The following is a 22,954-nucleotide window of genomic DNA, read 5'->3' on the forward strand; positions in this document are numbered from 1 at the left end:
AAGAATTTAGAGAGAGTCTGAAAAAAAAATGAACAAATAAACAAAGAATCTGACACCCTGAACAAGAACCAGAAAGAAGCTATGAAGTTATTCAAGGATACAATAATTGAAGTGAAGGCATCAATACAAGCTATAAACAATAGATTAGACCACAGGAAAAATATAATCTTGGTCTTAGAAGATTATCACTCCAAAAATTAATGTATCATATATAATTTAGGAAAAAATAAAACAGCATGAACTGGACATCAAAGAAATGTGAGACCATCTTAAAAGAGCTAACCTAAGAATAATCATCATAGAAGAAAAAACAGAAGGTGAAACCAAAGGATCAACAATCTCTTCAAAGAAATAATATCAGAAACGTACCAATCAGAAAAAGAGATTGAGACACAGATATAAGCAAATTATAGAACCCCTTTAGATAAGATCAGACTAAAAGATTCACTACATCACATAGTTGTCAAATTGACTAATGGAGAAGCCAAGAAGAGACTCTTAAAAGTAACAAAAGCAAAAGGCAAAGTGACATTCAAATCCAAACCAAGCAGAACAACTCCAGACTCTCAAATCAAGTTATGAAAGCCAGGAAAACCTGGAGCATCATATTACAAACTCTGAAAAAGAAATTTGCAGCCCCAAATTTCCTACCCAACAAAACTATCTCTCAAATTCCATGTGGAAATAAAAATCTTCCACAACAAATAGCAGCTGAAATCATATCTTCCAAACACTATAGAAAATACTCAGAGATTAACTACAAAAATTAAGTAATAAATTCCAGAAGCATAGAAATAATAATTTCAGTTAATCAAAAACAACTAAGCAAATATCAAACACTACCTTAAACAGAAGTTAAAACTCAAACTGTTAAAAATTAAAAATCATCTCTCAATAATCATACTGAACATAAATGGCCTCAATTCTCCAATAAAAAGACATAAGATGCAAAATAGATTATAAACCAGAATCCATTCAAATGCTGTCTGCAAGAAACACACCTTACAAGTAAAGATAGTCAAAAAATAAAGGTGAAGGACTGGAGCAAGTTAATCTATGCCAATAGAAATCAAAGACCAACAGGAGTAGCAACTATGATATCAAGCAAATTAGACTTCCAGCCCAAGCTTATCAGGAGAGACAAAGCAAGTCATGTTTTACTGGTAAAGGAACAATATAGAAAGAGGAAATAAGAATATTCAACATTTATGGCCCAAATATAGGTATAGCCACTTTCATAAAACAAACTTTGTGACATTAAGTCACATATAGATCACAATATAATACTGGGAGACTTCAACACTGCTCCCACAGTGCTAGACTAATCTTCTAGACAAAAAGTCAGTAAAGATGCCTCAGACTTAAAGAATATCATAAACCTATTAGATATATACAAAATATTCCACCCAACTACAGAAGAGCTCACATTTTTCTCAGCTGCTCATGGAACTTTCTCCAAAATAGACAAAATCCTGTACCACAAAGTGAGCACCACCAAATTAAAAAAAGGTAACATACTCCTCTGTTATCTTTTAGACCACAATAAAATGAAACTAGAATCAAATATAAGAAGAACCAAAGTACCAACATAAACACATGGAGACTGAACACCTCACTGCTGAATTAAAGGGTGAAATTGAGAAATACCTAGAAACAAATGATAATGAAAACACAACATATCAAAACCTCTGAGGCTCCTTGGAGGCAATATTAAGAGGAATAGTCATAGCACTGAGTGCCCACATGAGAACAGAAAATTACCAAATAAATCTGAAGAGCACACCTTAAAACTCTTGAAAAAAAGGAAAAGTCTAACCCCAAAGCCAGCAGAAGACAGGAAATTATTAAAATCAGAGCAGAAATCAATGAAGTAGAGAATAAAAGAAAAACAGAGAACTGCTTTCTCAAAAAATAAACCAAGAAGAATAAACCACTAGCCAACCTAACCAAGAAAATGAGTGAATCAATCCAAATTACTAAAATAAGAGATTAAAAAATTACCCCAAAAGGGTGGAAATCCAGAGGATTATCAGAAATTGCTTTAAAAAACTATATCCCAACAACATAAAAACCAGAAGAAATTGCCAATTTTCTAGACATACACACCCTTCTCAAATGGAAAGAAAATATAAAATTTAAGCTGAACAATAGCAATCAAAGTGATTAATGTAGTAATAAAGATCCTACAATAAAAAAAGGCCAGGACCAAATGGTTTCCTAAGTGAATTTTACAAAACCTTTATAGAAGAGCTAATCCCAATACTCCTCAGTCTATTCTGTGAAACAGAAACAAGAATTGCCCAAATACATTCTACAAAGGCAATCACACTAATACCAAAACTAAGTAAAGACAGCTCAAGAAAAGTATAGGCCTATATCACTGATAAACTTACATGCAAAACTACTAAACAAAATACTAGCAACACACATTTAAAACCACATCAAGAAAATTATACACCAGTACACTTTATCCCAGGGATGCAAGACTGGTTAAACATACAAAAAACATTCCATATAATTCATCATATAAACAGAACCAAAGACAAAAATAACATGATCATTTCAATAGGCACTGAAAAAATATTCGACCAAATCTAACACCCATATATGCTAAAAGTACTGCAGAAAACTCAAATATACCTCAACAACATCATAAAGCCATAGTAATAAAAACAACATGGTATTCACACAAAAACAGACACACAGACCAATGGAGCATAATAGAAAACTCAGAAACATATCTGTACACTTATATCCAATTGATTTTTGACAAATGGGCCAAAAACATACACTGAAAAAAATATAGCCTCTTCATCAAATGGTGTTGGCAAACCACATGTAGAAAAATGAAATTTTTTTTTCTCACCCTAAAAAGAGCCAATTCAAGGTAGATCAAAGACTAGAAAAACAGACCAGAAACTTTGCAGCTCCTTGAAGAGGGCATAGGTCCAACACTTCAACACATAGGCACAGGTAAAATCTTTCTCAACAAGACCCCAAAGGCACAAGAAATTATAAGAAGGGTCAATACGCAGATTTGATGATACTGAAGCGCTACTGTATAGCAAAAGAAACTATCAAGAACCTCAACAGAGAGCTGAGAAAATGTGAGATCATTTTTCCAAACTATTGCTCGAAAAGAGGAAAAATATCTAGAATACACAACAAATGCAAGAAATTCTCCACTAGGAAAACAAAAACTGAATGAAAATGGGCAGGTGAACTAAATAGATAATTCACAAAAGAACAAACTCATATGGCCACTAAATATATTAAAAATGTTGAATATTTTTAGCAATCAGACAGATGCAAATCAAATTACTCTGATATTTCACCTAATCCAATTAGAATGGCAATCATTAAAAACACAAACAACAAATGCTGGCCCAGAGAAGTAGGAACTCTAACTTTGTTAGTGGGATGCAAGTTAGTTCAACCACTTTGGAAAACAGTATGGAGGATTCTCCAAAAAATGTGAAGAAACCTACAATATGATTCGGCAATAATACTTCTGGGTATCTACACAAAACAATGGAAATCACACTACCAAACTAATGTATGCATAGCTGCACAATTCACAATTGCCAAACTACGGAATCTGCCAAGATGTCCATCAACAGATGATTGGATTACAAAATGACGGGATATGTACACAATAAAATTTTACTCAGCTATAAAATAGAAAATTATGTCATTGGGGGAAATGAATAGAACTGGAGAACATTATGCTAAGTGAGATTAGGCAGTCACAAAAAGTAAAAAAATCCGATGCTCTCCCTAATATGTGAAAGCTAGGGAGAAAAATGGTCATAATAGGAATTTTAGATGAGGAAGGAGAAACCATAGAGGAGCAAATAAGGTGACCTGAGGGAGATGAGAGGTAAAAGAGGGAAATTATCTGATGCATACGATGTACATTCATAAACATATCAAAGTCAATCAGTAAGCCAAACATGAGAAGGGGGGAGGCAGTGGGCTAGGAATTGGGGAGAGGCTATAAAAGTGATGTGTGCATATATGCCTCTATCTTGTATCTCATTAAGATATATGACTACAATGCACCAATACAAATTTAAAATTAAAAAAATAGAAATTGCTCATTTCTTCTGTGTCTTCTACCTACACAGACAATAATCAGTCTCTATATTTTAATTCAGAAGAGAGAAAAATACAGGATATTAGAAGAAAACCTGCATTCATAACACAGATATACTTTTCATTTATTTCATTTATATTTTGTATAAGACATATAGGAAGCTGAGGTAAAATTATTCTCAAAGTAAATTGTGGCTTACTATGGTCTTGTTTCTGATATCGATCCTAAAGAATAAAATTATGGATACAGTATCTGAACATATAGTGACCAACTGTCTTAAGATAGATGTCAAATTTGGATTTTTTTTCAGAGAAATAAATATAGAGATGCCATCATATGCAAATATTTGTTGGGCAGGATTTTGGAACTCTTGAGTTTTTAAATATGCTTTTATTGGTGCATTGTAATTATACATCATAATGAGGTTCATAATGATGGTTTAATATGATTGGTTTGATTCCATCCTTGAAATAATGTTGGTATATCCAGGTTCCTTTTTATTTTGTTTTTGAGAGTTGTCTACCTTTTAATGTGTGGTAATACCAGTTATATTCATATTTCAAATTATTCTTTTAATATATTCCCAAAGACAGTATGTTATATTTTGTTTTCCTTTCATGGACTCTATACATGAATAAATATTATGAGTTATAGGAAACCTAACATTTAAATCTTTTATAGAATGTGAAAAAAGCATGTGGCAAGCTCCTATATAAAGGATTTAGTGTGTTCACTAAACAGAAAGGAGAAATATACCTTCTAAATATACCTTGGTTATTGTTATCAAAAAGTTATAAAATCTATTTTCTGTTTTAATAAATGACCTATACATTTGTTTTCTTTGTGACACTTTAGTTCAGAGATGATACTCATCTCAAAGTATTTAAAGCAACAAAGAAAAAAACTGATTATATAACTACAAAGCATAATTGCATTAGGTTAATTTTTCAGCTCTGTGGCCTTTTGTGGTGGCCTGGTTCTAGAGCTTCTGCAAATGAAAGTACAAGAACCACCAGCAGCTCTATGCTTCTCTCATTCTTATGTGTAATATCACTTCCATCAAAAATCTTATGAAAAGATTTTGAATTACTAGATTTAGACCATAATTATATTCCCAAGCCCATCATTTTTAGGATCTGCTAATTTGCTAGGATCAGATTATGAAAGCTCTGCTGGATCTTAGGGGTCATGAGCATTTCTTGAATGAGTTGTACTAAGAATGAAATTCCCTCCAATAAATTTTGAACAGACAATCATTTCTATCAGCTAACCTGTCAAGTTAAGACAGTCTTTGTTCTTTATAACATTTTTAATAAAAGTTTATTTCAGAAATGAAAGGGAGAAGCCTTGAATATACTCTTGTAAGTTGTGTATAGAACAATAGTTGGTCTCTTCTCCCTTACTTTTGTCCTTTAAAGGATATGAAGTTGGGAGAAATGTGTACTTTAGTTCTTTCTTTCTTTCCCTTGATCAACTCTCTTCCTTCCCTCTTTCTTGAAGCAATATCATTTGTGGGATTTAATGTGAATTCCAAAGACATGCATGTTATACTTATATAAAATAAAGGAAATATATGAGAAAAATGAGTTCAAAATTAAGTTGGGGAATATGATCATGGCAAATATGAGTTTGTTTGTTTGTTTGTTTGTTTTGTGGTACTGGGGTTTCTGGAAACGTTCTACCTCCGGGCTCCACTCCCATACCTATTTTTATACTTTTTATTTGGAAACAAGGTCTCTTAATCAAGCGTGGCTGGCTTCGAACCTGCATGATCATCCTGTCTTCGCCTCCCAAGAGCAGGGATTACAATTGTGCACCACCATGCCCGGCTATGAGTTTTAAACATACCATAAAATTCCAAATATTTCCTCATGAAAGAGTATATTCTGTATTCGAGGCATTATATTAGACCAACAGATGACTAGTATACAATTCAAAATGTACATCAAAAATCAAATAGTTTCTCAGATAAAATATAACTATTTCTGAGTCAAATGAGAGATTTCTTTCAAGAGTCCTCACAGAAAGAATATATAATGTAATATACAATATTGTCAACATTTCTCTAGCAAACATAGCTGTGATTTCAGACATATATTTGTCTATATTCTTAGAATAAATATGGCTATTGTGTTTATAGGAGCATTTGTTAGAAATTTATCAGTATTAGTGAATTTCCTAAATAAAATTTCAAATTTATAAAAGTTATATACTACAGAGGTTCATAGAACATGAATCAGAAACCAGAGTAGAATAAAAGACTGCATTTTCTCCTAATGTTTACAGTGAGCTATTATAAACTTGTATCTTTGTTAGTGATATAATCAAATTTTATTCTTGAAAACTTATTCCATTAGCTTTTGGGATAATAGATTAGGGTTTGACATGAAAGGGAATATAATAATTGTGTTATTCTAATAAGAAATGGAAAAAGATAACTTTCTTTTCTAAAAATATTTTATTGGTGCATTGTATTCATACATCATAATGGGGTAAGAAAATTGTATACACATACATGCACACAGCACCCAGCCAGCACCCACACAGTTCCTACCCCACTCCGTCCCAATCCCTCCCTTCCATGCTTGGCTTAGTGGTTGACTATGACATGAATGAGTACATCGTGCACTTTAAAGAGTTTCCTTCTCCCCCCTTCTCATCCCCACCATTGGGTTGTCTTACTTGCTCCTCTATAGGATTTTCTTTTTCATCTAGAGTTACTCCTATGACCCATTTCTCCTTACTTTTTGCATATTGGGGAAAGTATCCAATTTCTAAATTTTTCTGATTGACTAACCTCACTTAGCATAATGACCTCTAGTTCCATCGATTTCCCTGTAAATGTTGTAATTGTGTTTTTTTAATGGCTGAATAGAATTTCATTGTGTATATATTCCCACAGTTTTGTAATCCATTCATCTGTTGATGGACATCTTGGCTGGTTCCATAGTTTGGTAATGGTGAATTGTGCAGCTATGAATGTAGATACACATGCATTAGTTTGGTAGTTTGGTTTTCTTTCTTTTGGGTAGATACCCAGAAGTGGTATTGCTGGATCGAAATAGTAAATGTGTTCCCATTCTTCTGATGATTCTCCATACTGTTTTCCAAAGTGGTTGACTAATTTGCAATTCTACCAACAATGTTTTAGTGTTCCCACTTCTCCACATACTTGCCAGCAATTGTTGTTGTTTGTGTTTTGAATGATTGCCATTCCAGTTGGAGTAAGGTGAAATCTCAGGGTAGTTTTGATTTGCTTCTCTCTGATTTCCAATGGTGTTGAGCATTTTTTCATGCATTTATTGGCCATTTAAAATTTCTTCTTTCATGAAGTGCCTATTTCGTTTGCTTGCTCAGTTTTTGAATGGATTATTTGTTTTTTTAGTGTTGTGGTTTCTTGAGTTCTCTGTATATTCTAGATATTAGTCTTCTATCGGAAAGTAGGTAGCAAAAATATTTTCTCATTCTTTTGATTCTTGATTGAGGTTCTTGACAGTTTCCTTTGTTGTACAGAAGGTCTTTAGTTTCATGCATTCCACATATTGATTCACCTTTTAGTTTGTTGTGCCTTTGGGGATTTGTTGAAAAAGTTTCTATGTGTTGCAGTGTTGGACCTATGCCCTCTTAAAGGAGCCTCAAGGTCTCTGGTCTAATTTCCTTTTGAACTGACTCTTGTGCATGGTGAGAAAGTGGAATTTCCAATTTTCTGCATATGGTTAACTAGTTATGATTTTCGCCCCTTTGTCAAAATTCAATGGGCTGTAAATGTGTGGATTTGTTTCTGGGTCTTCTAGTCTGTTCCATTGGTCTATGTATCTTTTTTGTGCCAGTACCATGCTGTTTTTATTACAATGGCTTTGTAGTATAGTTTAAAGAAAGGTGTTGTGATTCCTCCTGCAAGGTTTTTGTTGCTGAGAACTACTTTGGCTATTCTGGGATTTTTGTTGTTCCATATAAATTTAAGGACTGATTTTTCTATATCTGTGAGGAATGATCATGGTAGTTTAATGGGCATTACCGTGAATCTGTAGATCACTTTTGGGAGGATGGCAATTTTAATGATATTTATTCTGCCTATCCATGAACATGGAAGGTCTTTCCATCTTCTAAATTCTTCTTAGATTTATTTTATCAATGTTTTATAATTTTCTTTGTAGAGATCTTTTACCTCCTTGGTTAATTTTATTTGTAAGTATTTTATCTTTTGTAGGAGATCCTTAGAAGTGTTTTCTGAATTTCTTTTTCAGTGGATTTGTGATTGGTGTACAAAAAAGCTTATGATTTTTTAAGATTAATTTTGTATCCAGAAACTTTGCTGAATGTGTTGATCAGTTCTACAAGCCTTTGGCTGGGTTTGTTAGGTTTTCTAAATATAGTATCATGTCATCTGCAAATAGTGAAAGTTTAATTTCTTCTTTCCCTATTTGTACTCCTTTGATTTCCTTTTTTTTTTTTTTTACCTTATTGCTTTGGCTAGAATCTCAAGTACTATATTAACTTTCAAAGATGCATTTACATATTCAATTTCATTCTCTTTGAAACATGCTCTTCTTCCAAATTCCTTGGATTTCTCATGCCTTGTTTTTTGTCATCTTATTTACTCTCTAGCTCCCACATATGAGAAAAAAAACATAAATATTTAACTTTCTAGAACAATATTGCACTGATATTTAAATATATTTATTTATTTACTTATTTATTTATGGTGCTGGGGATTGAACACAGGGGTATTCTAACTCTCAGGTACACCCATCCTCATTTTTGTTATTTTGAACCAGGGTCTCACTAAATTGCGGATGGTCTCAATATGTAGCTGAGGCTGGCCAAGAACCTGCTATCCTCTATCACAGTTTCCTAAGTACTAGGATTACAAATGTGCTCAACCACACCCAGCTCTACTTTCTCTTAAATGTCAGGTTCTGCTTCTTTCCCCTCTTCTCACCTTGTGTACACAAATAAAATATATTGGTAGAGTTGAGATTAACTCCTCCCCCTCTAGAGATTGTATCTTTGATTAGTGTATATAATATCACCAGAATACAATACCCAATTATAAATAAGATGAACATAGAAAAACATAAAGATAGAATGTACTAGTTATGTGAAGACCTCTCAAGTGTGTCACCTTCATATATTGATGATTCTGTAAAATACCAGAATTATTTAAATGTGTATTTATATCCAATTTAGATAAATATAAATCATGAAAATAATTTTAATAGTGCAATCTAATTTATTTTAATTGTGTGCTATTGAAAAATAAGTATTAAAAATCTTCTAGAGAAATAAAAGTGGGTTTACATTTTAATAAACCATGTAATTTTTAATTTTTTTGGGTGTGGTACCGGGGTTCCTGGAAGCCCTTCTAACTCCAGGATCCACTTACAGACCTATTTTTATACTTTTTTTATTTTGGAAACAGGGTTTCTTAAGCCAGTGCAGCTGGCTTCGAACCTGAGTGATCCTCCTGTCTCCGCCTCCCAAGCACAGGGATTACAAGTGTGCACTACCACGCCTGGTAAATTTTTTGTACTTTTATGTGGATCATATTGATAATGGTATACAAACAGAATATGCTTGGAAAACATGTAATTTTTTTTTTAGAAGACAGATCTACTAAGCAAGTTTTTTTTTTTTTTAAACTGTAATGGAGATTGAACTCAGGTGCATTTTGCCTCTGAGCTACACCCCCACCCTATTTTTTTATTCTCTATTTTTAAACAGGGTCTCACTGAATTACAGAGGGTCTCACTGAGTAGTTGAGGCTGGCCATAAACCTGCAATCCTCAGCCTCTCAAGTACTTGGATTACAAATATTCACCACCACACCCAGCACAATTTGCTTTCTAGAAACTAAAATGTTAAACAATGGAGCAATTGTTCCCTAGTGCTTTAAACAAGACACTAGAAATTTTCCCACCTCAGGTAATGGACCCTAAAACAGAATAGAAAATTCTCCTATTACACAAAATATCTGAAATTTTAAGCCTTCTAAGAGGATGACTCCTACACATTGAGTGAATTCAAATATATAAAAATAGAGATTATTGCATACCTTTTATAGTTTAGTAATGTTTATTTCATGCTTCCTTTCTTTAGGAAGTTATGGTAATAGTGATGGCATGTAAGGACATTTGGAGAAAGGCATAAAATATTTCAAGTAAATTATATAAACAGGGTCATTTGTACTCACTCAAGTGCCCATGGTTGCATCACTTACACAGATTATTGATTATAACAGTGAATGGAAGTATCTTGCACTCAGAAGTGAAAAAATGACAGAGCAAGACAACCATCTACTTCTTAGAGTCCACGCTGATTAATCTCAGTGAACATTTATAGATTTCACCTTAAACTCTGCCAGTTTTCCAAGGCTATTTGGCACCGGTCTTAAGCAGACAGAATAAGATTGCTGAGACTTTGACATCATCTTAAATTATAGTGATTCAGTTTGAAACTAAAGCATTTTGCAGAAATACAAAAATGTGGGCAAAATAATGCCAGAAGACATGGAGATTACATTTTATTAGAAGTTCAATGCTATAAAAAATATCTCAAAATATATTTTAATATTTGAGAATTCTGTGAAATGGCATATAAAACAGTGCTAGTGGTATTGGTATCTATAAAGTAGGAAGTGACTGATAAAGACTTCATGTAAAAAGTACTGGTCACATGTTTATAGATAGATTTTATTTTACAAGGTACACATGAGAACTATCTTTTGGTAAACTGGATAATCAATGAGTGTTTTAATTATTTGGTTTTTAATTAACTACCATTATCATTTTTTTCGTTTTAACTTTAGGAGTTGGGTACTTCTTTCTTTCTTTCTTTCTTTCTTTCTTTCTTTCTTTCTTTCTTTCTTTCCTGGGTGAAATATTTTTTCCTGTGTGAAATATTTCTTCCGAGATTTAAAGATCAAATCCAAGGCTTTGCATATGCTAGACAAGTAGTCTACTACTGAGCCACATCTCTAGCCATTAATTTTCTCTTCAGTATATAGAAACAACCACCAAAAAGCATTGAGAACAATTATTTACTTGATACTACTAGATCCAAAGAACATTACCAAAGAAAGTCTTGTCCTTTCCGTTTGGCAATTTCTAGGTTAACTTCTTGAAGCAGATGAAATTAATCTCTGTTTAGGGGCATGCTTATGATGGCTGCTTTAATTTTCACCCAAGAATGTCTAGCCTTTCCCCAAATATGTAGAATCTTAAAGGGTATAGTTTTGTACCTCTGTAACAAAATAAGAGTAGCTGTGCCACAAGAGCTCTGTTGAAAATAGCTTTGATTTTACAGGCTTTTTTTTTTTTTAACAGCTGTAAGAAGCCAGGCTAAAGATGGATGCAGTGGTGCATATCTGCAATCCAAGTATTTGAAGGCTGAGACAGGAGGGTCATGGGTTTGATGCCAACTCCTGCAAATTAGTAAGAACATGTTTCAAAACATGAATGGGATAAGGATATAACCTAGAGGTAGTATGCCATTGGGTTCAATACTGTTACCCCATTCCATTCCCCAAAAAGAAGCCAAACTGAGAAACACAACATTTATGTAAATTTGTCAAAAGAAGCCTAATTAAATCTGACTAGGGATATTCATTTGTGAGAAATGTAACTTGTGAGAATTTGTGTGCAGGAATGTTTGTGATGTGCAATGTGGATTTTTTTCAGATTTTTTCTTCTTTTGAAGTTTTTTATCTATTATTATTTATATTGTTTTGAGATTTCATATTAAGAATCCCTCATCCTATGAAAGAGAAAAGCTATCAATAATGAATACATTTCTATACAAAATTATATCTACTGGGAATAGTGGAATCCAATTTTTTCTTTAGCCAGAACATGTATTCTCTACTTTTTTTCCTAGTATAATATAAATATTTCTTATAAAAGTTTATGCACTTGAACCTTAATTCTCAGTGTGACAGTGTCAGAGAGTAAGGCCTAAATGGGAAGTATTTAGGTTAATGGGACTACAATTTAATGGATGGATTGATGATTCTAGTAGAAGTAAGTTACTTCTTAGAATCATGAACTAAATAAACCTCTATTTTTATTCATACCTTTAATATCTGCACTCAGGGAGCTGAGACCAGAGGATCACAGGTTTGGAGCCCACCTGAGCAACTTAGTAAGGAGTAAGACCTTGTTTCAAATAAAAATAAAATAGGTCTGGGGGTATTTCTCAGAGGCAGAATGACCCTGGGTTCTACCCTAGCATCACAAAAAATAAAAAATAAATCTCTATCTTCATCAATTACCCCAACTGTAGTGTTTTGTTATAGTAGCAGAAAACATATGGAGATATCCTTAGACTCAAAACTCTAAGAAGAAACTGGAATTGTACCAAAACATTGAGATTTTCCATAATAGCCACAGTTAATTTAGCCAAAAGGAAACTAGCTTTAAACAAAGAATGTGATAAGCCACAACAATAGCAGTTTAAATGGTAGGTACCCAAAGTCAGTTACCAGTTAGTGTTCCCATGTGAGAAATGAAAGTAGTTGTGGATGACTAAAGTTCTAGACAGATGATTCTTGTTATATATTGCTATAATTGATTAAGATTTAGGATTGACAGATCAGATAATGCTTGGGCAATGTATAGTTACTACTACTGGTTTTCATAATATTTACAAAGAGGGAAAAGGAGGTTGTGTGGTGGATGTCAGAAGTCCACCAAGAGATGTGTGTGTATATGCATATAGATGTGACTTTGAACCTCACTATAATACAAAATTGCAATGAACTGATAAAAGTATAAAAATAACTTAGGTTTTAGTTCTAATGGTCTTGGCTCTTCATTAAATTCAATGCCATGATTTTTAGATTGTGATACTCCCTACTGAGGCCTCCGAGGCCGGGATCAGAGTCTGCCAAGGGGTTAGGCCCATGCCGGGGTCAGCAGCCAGCATCGGAGCCTGCAGTGAGGCAAGACCGGTGCTGGGGCCTCCAAGGCCATAATCTGAGCCTGCTGAGGGGTTATGCCAGTGCCGGGGCCAGCGGCCGGCATCGGAGTCTTCTGTGAGGCAAGGCCACTACTGAGGCCTCCGAGGCTGGGATCGGAGCCTGGCGAGGGGTCAGGCCGGTGCTGGGGTCAGCAAGGCTGGGATCGGAGCCTGCCGTGAGGCAAAGCTGGTGCTCGGGCCTCCGAGGATGGGATCGGAGCCTGTCGAGGGGTTAGGCCAATGCGGGGGCCACTGGACAGCATCGAAGCCTGCTGTGAGGCAAGGCTGGTGCTGGGGCCTCCGAGGCCGGGATTAGAGCCTACCAAGGGGTTAGGCCGGTGCGGGGGCCAGCAGCCGGCATCGGAGCCTTCTCAGAGGCAAGGCCACTACTGAGGCCTCCGAGGCCGGGATTGGAGCCTGCCTTGAGGCTAGGCCGGTTTGGGGCCACCGAGGCCGGGATCGGAGCCAGCCAAGGGGTTAGGCCAGTGTCGGGGCCAGTGTGACCAGAATTGGGGCCTCCCATGAGGCAAGGCCACTGCTTGAGCCAGAGAGGTCTGGATCAGTCCACCGGGTAGCCAGGCTACTACTGGGGCCATCAAGAGTGGGATTGGTACTTGCAACGCGGCATGCACAGAGAAATATCGCAGAAAATAAAAACCAGATGCTTCCCCTAATCAGCAATAACTAGGAGGAAAGGTGCAACAGGAAGAGGTCGAGCTATAGAAAGGGCCCTATAGTGAAGCAATTAAGGTGACCAATCAGAGGGTATGGAATAGGGGAGGGTGGAGCCTCAAAAACGCAGGAGGTACATAAACAAATGTATCAAAGTTAATCACCAAACAAGCATGGGATCGAGGGAGGGGGAGGGAATAGGATGGGGGATGGATGAGGGCTAATTGGATGATGTGTGCTTGTATATCCTCTCAAGTCTTGTATTCCAATGTGATATATGATTACAATGCACCAATAAAAATAAATTTTTAAAAATTAAATGCCATGATTGTTAGATTGTGATACTCTCAACATGATAAACTTTGAGAAACTTTGCGTAATAGTAGACTAGATTCTGGATGTTTAAGCTATGGAGAATGGAGGCTTCTGAGGAAAAACAACAATTAAGAAAAAATTCAGAGACATAACTGTCATGCTGCATAAAATAAGCATTTGTTCATATCTGGGCAAACACTGAAGTCCAAACTCTCACTAAACCAGATTGGTGACTCAAACGAAATATAGCTCACATATTAAGAGAATGAAGCTTAAATGCACGGATCATAAATCAAGTTTCACAACATTTATCTGCATCTCCTTGTAAATATTAGTGTAACTTTATAGTTTCAATGTTCTAATTTATAAAATAGAGATGATAATGCTAAATACTTCATAGGTTTGTTGTATTAAATATGTGCTGATACCTACATAACACTTGGAAAAACGTAGGCATAGATGAAAAATTTAACATAAGTTCGGGTTATTGTTACTCCCGCACCACAAACCATACAAATAAAATAAGAGTATCAGATAGGATTTGGAACTCTTCTTGGGCATCTTATGTAAAGATTAAATATGTGATCACAATAATTTATTCCATTCTACTGTTTGTGATGAGTTTTATAATATATACGACTTCGTATTTTATTTCTATCGTCTCAATATTGCTCAGCAGATACCACTTGCCACTTGGAACCTCCTTCAGTTTTCTCTGCAGTTTTTTTTAATTTTAATTGGTTGCTGAGTGAGTATCCCTTTGAGTCATTGCTTCATTCTGACCCCACCAACTTCCAAAACAAAAATATTCACATGATATCTAGGTTAGAAACTCTCTCCATTTCTAGTCTCAGAGAGTCTACTAACTCAATATTAAACACTGGGGGATTTACAGTTCTTAGAAGCATATACAACCTTTAGGTTGTCGAAACTTTTTAAGTATAAGCTATCTCCCCATGTATATAAATTATTTGTGTGCTTTAATATTTTGAGTGATTCAAACCATAACTATTATATAGCAATATATTTTCAAAATGTTTAAGATATTTTGGCAAAATATTGCACCTATATATTTAAGAGATACAGTTTTCAAAAAAGATCCCCTTTATTTTCATTTATCTTATACATTCCTATGTTTATGATGTTTCCTTATTAAGTTGGAGGCATGTATTCAACTTGGGAGAGATTAGACTTATTAGAACAGCAGTACAAAGAGAAATAGAGGCTCACTAGGCAGCTTTTGAAACTCAAAATCAACTTTCTTTGAACTAAAAACATGCTAATCTTAAAAGGTAGGTTTTATCAAGAGAGAAAGGGGTTTTCTTAATTAGATTCCAATAGCATTGTGAGATGGACTTAGATCTAATCATAGAATTACTCCACGCTTTAGAAAGGATATTTTTATTGAGCTATGAATTTTAATTTCTTAGAGAAAAATAAAGAAGTGATTCAAGAAAATCCATGTTATAAAAGTAAGTGGTACATCTATTCTTCTTTCTCAATGTTGTGTAAGAATTGGAAAAGATGTATATTAGGAAGAAGTCATTGACTTCTTCATTCTACTCTCAACTAGACTGAAACCAGGAAAGGGGTGCACTATGTATGGGAGATCTTAGAAACATCAGAGGCATAAGAGGTACATTTCCCTGAGTCAAACTTGTAGAGGTCTTAAAGAATAGAATGGCAGCATAGATTGATAAAATGAGATGGCTTAATTGAACCCCAACCCAAAAGTAGACAGACTACAATGAGAAGAACAAATAAGTGGAATCATGTATTTTGGATGTGAAATCCAGAATATCTTCAATAAACATGGCCACCAAATCCAAATGCTAGAATATTTCAGCCACTGTGCATCTAAGACCAGGAAGAATAAAAGCCACAGGAAAATATTTCAACTGAAATTTCTTCTCTCCCCTGTGGTCAGAAGAACAAATTATTTAAACTCCTATATAGTTTGTTAATACAAGGATTCATTTTTTTGCATAAGAGTAAATAAAGCCAAGCTAAAAACTTAGTTTCTTTACTGCAGAGAAATAAAGGAATAAAAGAAAAATTAAGAGATGGATATTTACACAAATTAACTGATTTATAAGATGAAACCAAACTGAAAAATGTATTGGGAGTTTTAAATTTATTTTTGACCCCTAGTCCCTGTTTGTGTTTATTCCTTAGGGTTAAATGGATAGAAGAAAAAGGCCGGTCAGTGTAAAAGACACTAACACCATTTGTATTATTAAAAAATCTGAAACTAAGTTCTGCATTTATTGCTTATTAAGGGAGAGTCATGTTTGTACCTCACCATGGCTCTGAAAGAAGCAATGGGACATTTTATAGCGTGTAGGGAAACAAGGGATTCAGGGATTGGTAGATTTCAGAAATGGAAGTGTTTAATCCTCAGTATCTTTTCAAAAAATTAAAATCAGAATACCATAGTGATATATGCATACCCATATTTATAGCAGCACAATTCAAAATAGCCAAATTCTAGAACAGTCCTATGTGTCTGAACAAACAGAAAATGTGATACACATATCCACACACACATACACACTAGAAATATACTCCGACATAAAAAAAGAATGAAATCATGTAATTTGTGGGAAAATGTATAGAACTAGAGAACATCATTCTCAGTATGATAAGACAGACTCAAAAAATCAAGAGCCATATGTTTTCTCTCCTATGTGGAAGCTATAGAGTAAAAAGGAAAGAAGAAAGTAAATGAAATGAAAAGAAAAGGAATTTCTGCAAATGAAGAGAAAGACCATTAGTATAGTGGAGGGAGATTGGTTGAAAAAAGGAGAGGGAAAGGTGACATAGAGGAAAGGAAACAAATGAATAATACTATATATGAATGTATCACTATAAATCTATCTTGTGCAATGCACCAATAAAAACATGCAAAATAGAAATGGTAATATTTAGACAGTGAGTGATTTTTAGCCACTGAAACATTATTGAAGTTTGACTGCTGCTAATAGATATACTTTAAGAAAGGTAAGCATCCAATTTCCTGTTTTTTTGTGATTGAATAATCTCACTTAGCATAATATCCTCCAGTTCCATTTTTCCCTGTAAATGACATAATTGTGTTTTTCTTTATGGCTGAGTAAAATTGCATTGTGTACATATCCCATAGTTTTGTAATCCATTCATCTGTTGATGGACATCTTCCTGATTCCACAGTTTGGCAATGGTGAATTGTGCAGCTATGAACATAGGTATGCATAAAAAATCAGATGTTCTTCCTATTATGCAGGAGCTAGGAAGAAAATGAGTCATAGAAGGAACTCCAAAGGAAGAAGGAGCAAATAAGGCAACCTAACTGAGGGGGTGAGGGGGGAAGAGGGAAATTCTCTAATGCACGTGATGTACTTTAACAAAAATATCAATATTAATCACTAAGCCAAACATGAGAAGAAGGGAGGGGGAGGGAATGGGGTAAAAATTGGGTAAGGACTAATTGGATGATGTGTGCATGTATGTCTCCACCATCTTATATCCCATTAAGAGGTATGACTACAATGAACCAATAAAAATTTTTTAAAAGAAAATAAAAAAGGTAATTATAGCTGGCCATAGTGGCACACACACTCCTGTAATTCCAGTACTTAGGAAGCTGAGACAAAAGACAAGCCCCAGCAATATACTGAGACTCTCAGAAACTTAGCATTAAAAAAATGTAAAAAGGGCTGTAAGTATAGCTCAGAGGTAGAATGCCTCTGGGATTAATTTTCAATAGCAAAAGAAAGAAAAGAAGAAGAAGGAAGGAGGAGGAGGACGAGAAATAAAAAAAGAAAAAAGAAATTTAAAAAAGGAAAGATAGAAATTAAAGGAAGAAAGGAAGCTAGATTGGGGCATTTTTAATTAAATTGAAAAAATATTAGTAAAATTGATAATGTATAATTTTTACCATGGATTGGAAACAAGATTATTTCCTTTTTATTGGTACTGTGGATTGAACCCAGGATTATTCTGAACTATTATTATCGAACTACACCTATAGGCCTTTATATTTTTTATTTTATTTTATTTATTTTCTTTTTTTTTTTTTGGTGGTACTGGGGTTCCTGGAAACCCTTCTACCTCTGGGCTACACTCCCAGACCCATTTTATTACATTTTTATTTGGAAACAGAATCTCTTAAGCCAGCAAGGGTGGCTTTGAACCTGTGCAATCTTCCTGTCTCCACCTCCTAAGCATGGGATTACAAGCATGCGCCACCACACCCGGCTATATTTTTTATTTTAAAACAGAGTCTCACTAAGTTATTCTGAGCTAGCCTTGAACCTGAAATACTCTTGTCTTAGCCTCCCAAGTACTTGAATCACAGAAGTATACCCCCATGCTTGTCTAGAAACAAGTTTTACTTAGTCTGCTAAAATTCTTTTTTATGAATTTTAAATTGATGTAATTTTACGTATTTGTAGTATACAATAAGATTTTTAGATAAATGTGTCCATTGCAGAATGGCTAAATCAAACTAATATATGCATTAACCTACACACACACACACACACACACACACACACACACACACACACACACACATTTTGGGTGGGGGGGTGAGGGCACCTGAAAATAAGTTTTTCCCTAGCAAGAAAATTTTTCTTTTTCTTATTCTCAATAGGAAACAAATAACATTTCAGTGTCAAATTTTAGGATGTTAGGTGAAATCCAACTCTGTTTCCATCTAAATATTATTTAATATCATTTATGTTATAGGTGCAATAAAGTGAGCCTAGGCCTCAGCTTCAGTAATGCCACAATGTTATCCTAGGTGACCACAAGGCCCTAATGTCCCCTGAGAACTAAGTTTTGTCACCAGGTACCTTGCTATCCATGCAAGGTAACTCCAGCTTAGCTTGTACCTGCAGAGAAACAAAGGATTTTAGGTATTTTCTATCCTTAAAACAATGAAGAGATTGACATGGGTTGTTGGGCTCCTGCATAATGCTGTTCCTAGTTTCTGTACTTTCTGTTTGACTTGCACACCCACTGAAAGAAATTGTTGGGAATTGTTCATATCTATAAGAATTTAAACGGAGCCCTGAGAATTGGTTCAGGGCTGCACTCAGGACTAAACACCCTGCAGTGCAGTGACCAGCCGGCTAATAAAGCTTTCTATTTCACTTAAAGTCTGAGTGGTCTTCTCTGGTGGATGCTGTATAACATAGGTGTATATACATACAATATCTATTTATACAGTTAAAGATGAGGAATGTCATGGATTCTAAATAATCCTGGGGAAGCCAGCTAGTTAGAAATAATATGTTACTGCCGGGCGTGGTGGCGCACGCTTGTAATCCCCGCACTTGGGAGGTGGAGACAGGAGGATCGCGCTGGTTCGAAGCCAGCAGCGTGCGCTGGCTTAGGAGACCCTGTTTCCAAATAAAAATGTAAAAAATAGGTATGTGAGCGTGTAGCCCAGAGGTAGAAGGGTTTCCAGGAACCCCAGTACCACCAAAATAAATAAATAAATAAATAATATATTACTTAAATATATGACACATTAGGAATTTTGAAACAAAAAGAAAGTAATTGAGGATATTTTTGCAAAAGAAAAGAAGTACTTTAAATGGTCTATATACAATTTGAGGTTTATAAAATATACATAGTTTATCTGAATATTTTAAATTAAAACAGCTACCTGGTAAATAATATCTTGACGATGAGAGAAACTATGTGGAATTGATACGAAAAGATCACACAAAATGATACAGCTAAATAACCAAGTCTTCAAGATATTAAAAAATATAATTTGATCCCTATAACATGAAAAAAATATTTAAAATTATAATTTCTCCCTAAAAGAAGGCATTTATAAATGTAAATGGCCAAATTGATATTAGAGGAAATATAGTCACACACATCCAGCTGCAGTATTCTCCAGTGTCAAACTCCTGAAAATAAACTAAAAACAATAATACTAATGATTCCTTAGAAGAAAAAAAATCATGACTGAGAAAATATGATTGTTGCTTTGATTATTAGAATCGTTCTCTAATCATATTTTGCTGTCTTCTTTGTATTAGTTTTTAATCACTACCATATTATAACACATAACTATAAACAATAGTGGCTTAAAACAACAAATGTTTTATCCTATGTTCTATTGGACACAATCACAAAAGATGCCTTATGGGGCTAAAAATAAGGTATCTACAGGCTGTGTTCCTTCTAATGACTCTAAGAGACCTTCCATTTTCTTGTGTTTTCCCCAGCTTCTACAGGCCATCCTCATTCTTGGCAAATGGCTCCATGCCTTGATTTTCAAATCAGAAGAATAGCATCCCTCTGGTCCTGCTTTCATTACAACTTCTCTATTTATGGCTCTCTTTTGTTCTACTCTCCCACTTAGAAATCCTTGTGTTTACATTGGATACATCTAGATAATTCAAATTATCTTCCTATTTTAAGATTACCTGATTATTAAACTTAATTCTACCTGCCAATTTACCCTTTGCCATGTAACATATTTGCAACTTTTGCAAATTTGGTTATAGACATCCTTGGAGGGGCATTATTCTACCTTACTCATTCTTTTTTGTTCTCTTTTGACTAAAAACAATGATATCCTGATCCTATCAAGAAGGTGAGGAACAAGACAATTATGTGAATGTAAATCAATCATTGGACTTTCCTTACCTGGTTAATGAGTAAAACCTGTGAAGTAGAAAGTCATGTGACCAAAGCAGACCCACATAGGGCAATTAAAATTGTCCTTGGTAGCTTTACATTGGACCCTGCTCATGAAACTCTTAGAATGTGATCTAGGAAAGTAATGCCCTTTGAGCCAGACGTGGTGGTGCATGCTGGTAATCCCAGCATTTGGGAGGCTAATACAGTAGAATCCTGGTTTGCGGCCAGCCTCAGGTACTACTTAGGGAGGTCCTCCACAATTCAGTGAGAGCCTGTTTCAAAATAAACAATAAAAAATAGGATTGAGGGTGTAGCTTGGAGGTATAATACCCCTGGGTTCCATCTCCAGTACCTCAAAAAAAATATTGCCCTTTGATAATTTTTTGTTGTTGTTTTTCTTTAACCTAGTTCAAACTGGATAGTCTTCTTAGGAATCAAAGAGTCTCCTGAATCATTTGATTGAAAGTGACAGTATGGAATGTTGATTCAGGGAAGGGAGAAATAATTTTCAACCTCAATATCCACCTCTTAGATTGACACTAGTTGAAAACTGATAAGGACAATGATTTATTGTCTAATTTGCTTTATTTTCTCAGAAAGTAATGTGTGAAAACCTCAAGAAAGGAGCCATAATCTTATTTCTTAATTGGATCCCCATCAGCAGCTAAGAGACTGTAGCTCCAGAGGGTAATAAATCAGCTTAATATGGTATTGACTAATGGTTTTGTAATTTTCAAAGTGCCTGTATTGTTCTAAATCTTGTTACATTTTTACACTGCATTGATATGATTTCTTTTTGTAAAAAGGATACTCTCAGAACTTATTGGTGACCTTCCAATTTCATTTTTCTACTAAACTGAAACCATGGCAACCTGTGGATGGTGCATTTCATTGTTTTCTATGTTAAAGGGATTTCAATCTTGCACTAGTCTCCTTTCAGGTAAAAATCACTTTACTACAGATATATAAAGAACATATTATCCCAAACCTTGAAATAAACCTCAAACATAATATTTTGAATTATTTAATATGACCTAAATTTATATGGTTAAAATATATAAGAAAAGATTTTTCTCAATTCATTTAACACTTTCAAGAATATGTCTTACAAAACTTCAATTTCTTTAACATGTTTTCTCTTTCTTGTTAGGTCATGGAAAGTAAAAATAGGGCTAAGCAACGAAATTATCGAGCATGGGTCATGATACAATTTAACTACAATATGAAGTGGAGGATATTTTATATGGATTATATATGAGTGTGTATCAATTTAACACTTATGGTAGAGAGGACATTTTTAAAGTTTTGTTGTAAAATCAAGCTATGAGAACAATCTTCAGATTACTATACATAAAAATTGATAATATCAATTTAAAAATCACCATTTTACTGGTGGTAGTGCCTCTCACTAGAAATCTTAAAAACTCATGTCTAGGTATAACTTGCTTGCTATATAAGATTTACTAATTCCTTGATATGTCAGGAACTTTACAATATGCTGGGATATAAAATGTTTAACTAAACAAAGAAATTTTAATTTTCATGGAGTCTGATGTGAAGAATTACCATGTTGACTGTGATGAAGGATGTTGTTTGCATACAATAAGATAACAAAGGAGGTACAGAAGTGTGGTGAATGGAATGTCTCCATGCAAGATGGCCACATTCTAATTGTTGAAAGCTGTGAATATATTATCTACATAACAAAACATACTTTGAATACGTGATTAGGGATCTTGAGATGGGGAGATTTTCTTGATAGGCTCAAGGGGTCATTATAAGAGGGAAACTTGAGGGTCAGAGACACAAAAATACATGTGAAGATGTAAGCCGAGATCAGAGAAAAGCTGCTGCAATCATGGATTTGAAGGTAAAAATGGGGATATGAACCAACAAATCTAAGTGGCCTCTAGTTGCTGGATAGGGTATGGAAATAGGCAAAGAAATGATAAGTATTTAGGTTGATGGATATGCTATCTACCCTGATTTAGTCATTCTTCACCATACTGCCTAAGGATGTATAGTTATGTGTCAAAATTGTATTAATAAATACAGGAGAGAGAAAGTGAGAAATGAAGAGAAGAGAAAAGAAGGCAAGACAAGATAATACAAGGGAAGGGAATGGAATGGAAGAAAAGAAATAAGTTCTGAGAATATCTGGAAGAATAAGTTCTGAGAGTATCCTTTTTACAAAAAGAAATATCAATGCAGTGTAAAAATGTAACAAGATTTAGAACAATACAGGCACTTTGAAAATTACAAAACCATTAG

The sequence above is a fragment of the Muscardinus avellanarius genome (genome assembly GCF_963383645.1).
Source record: "Muscardinus avellanarius genome assembly, chromosome: X".
NCBI classification, from domain to species: Eukaryota; Metazoa; Chordata; class Mammalia; order Rodentia; family Gliridae; genus Muscardinus; species Muscardinus avellanarius.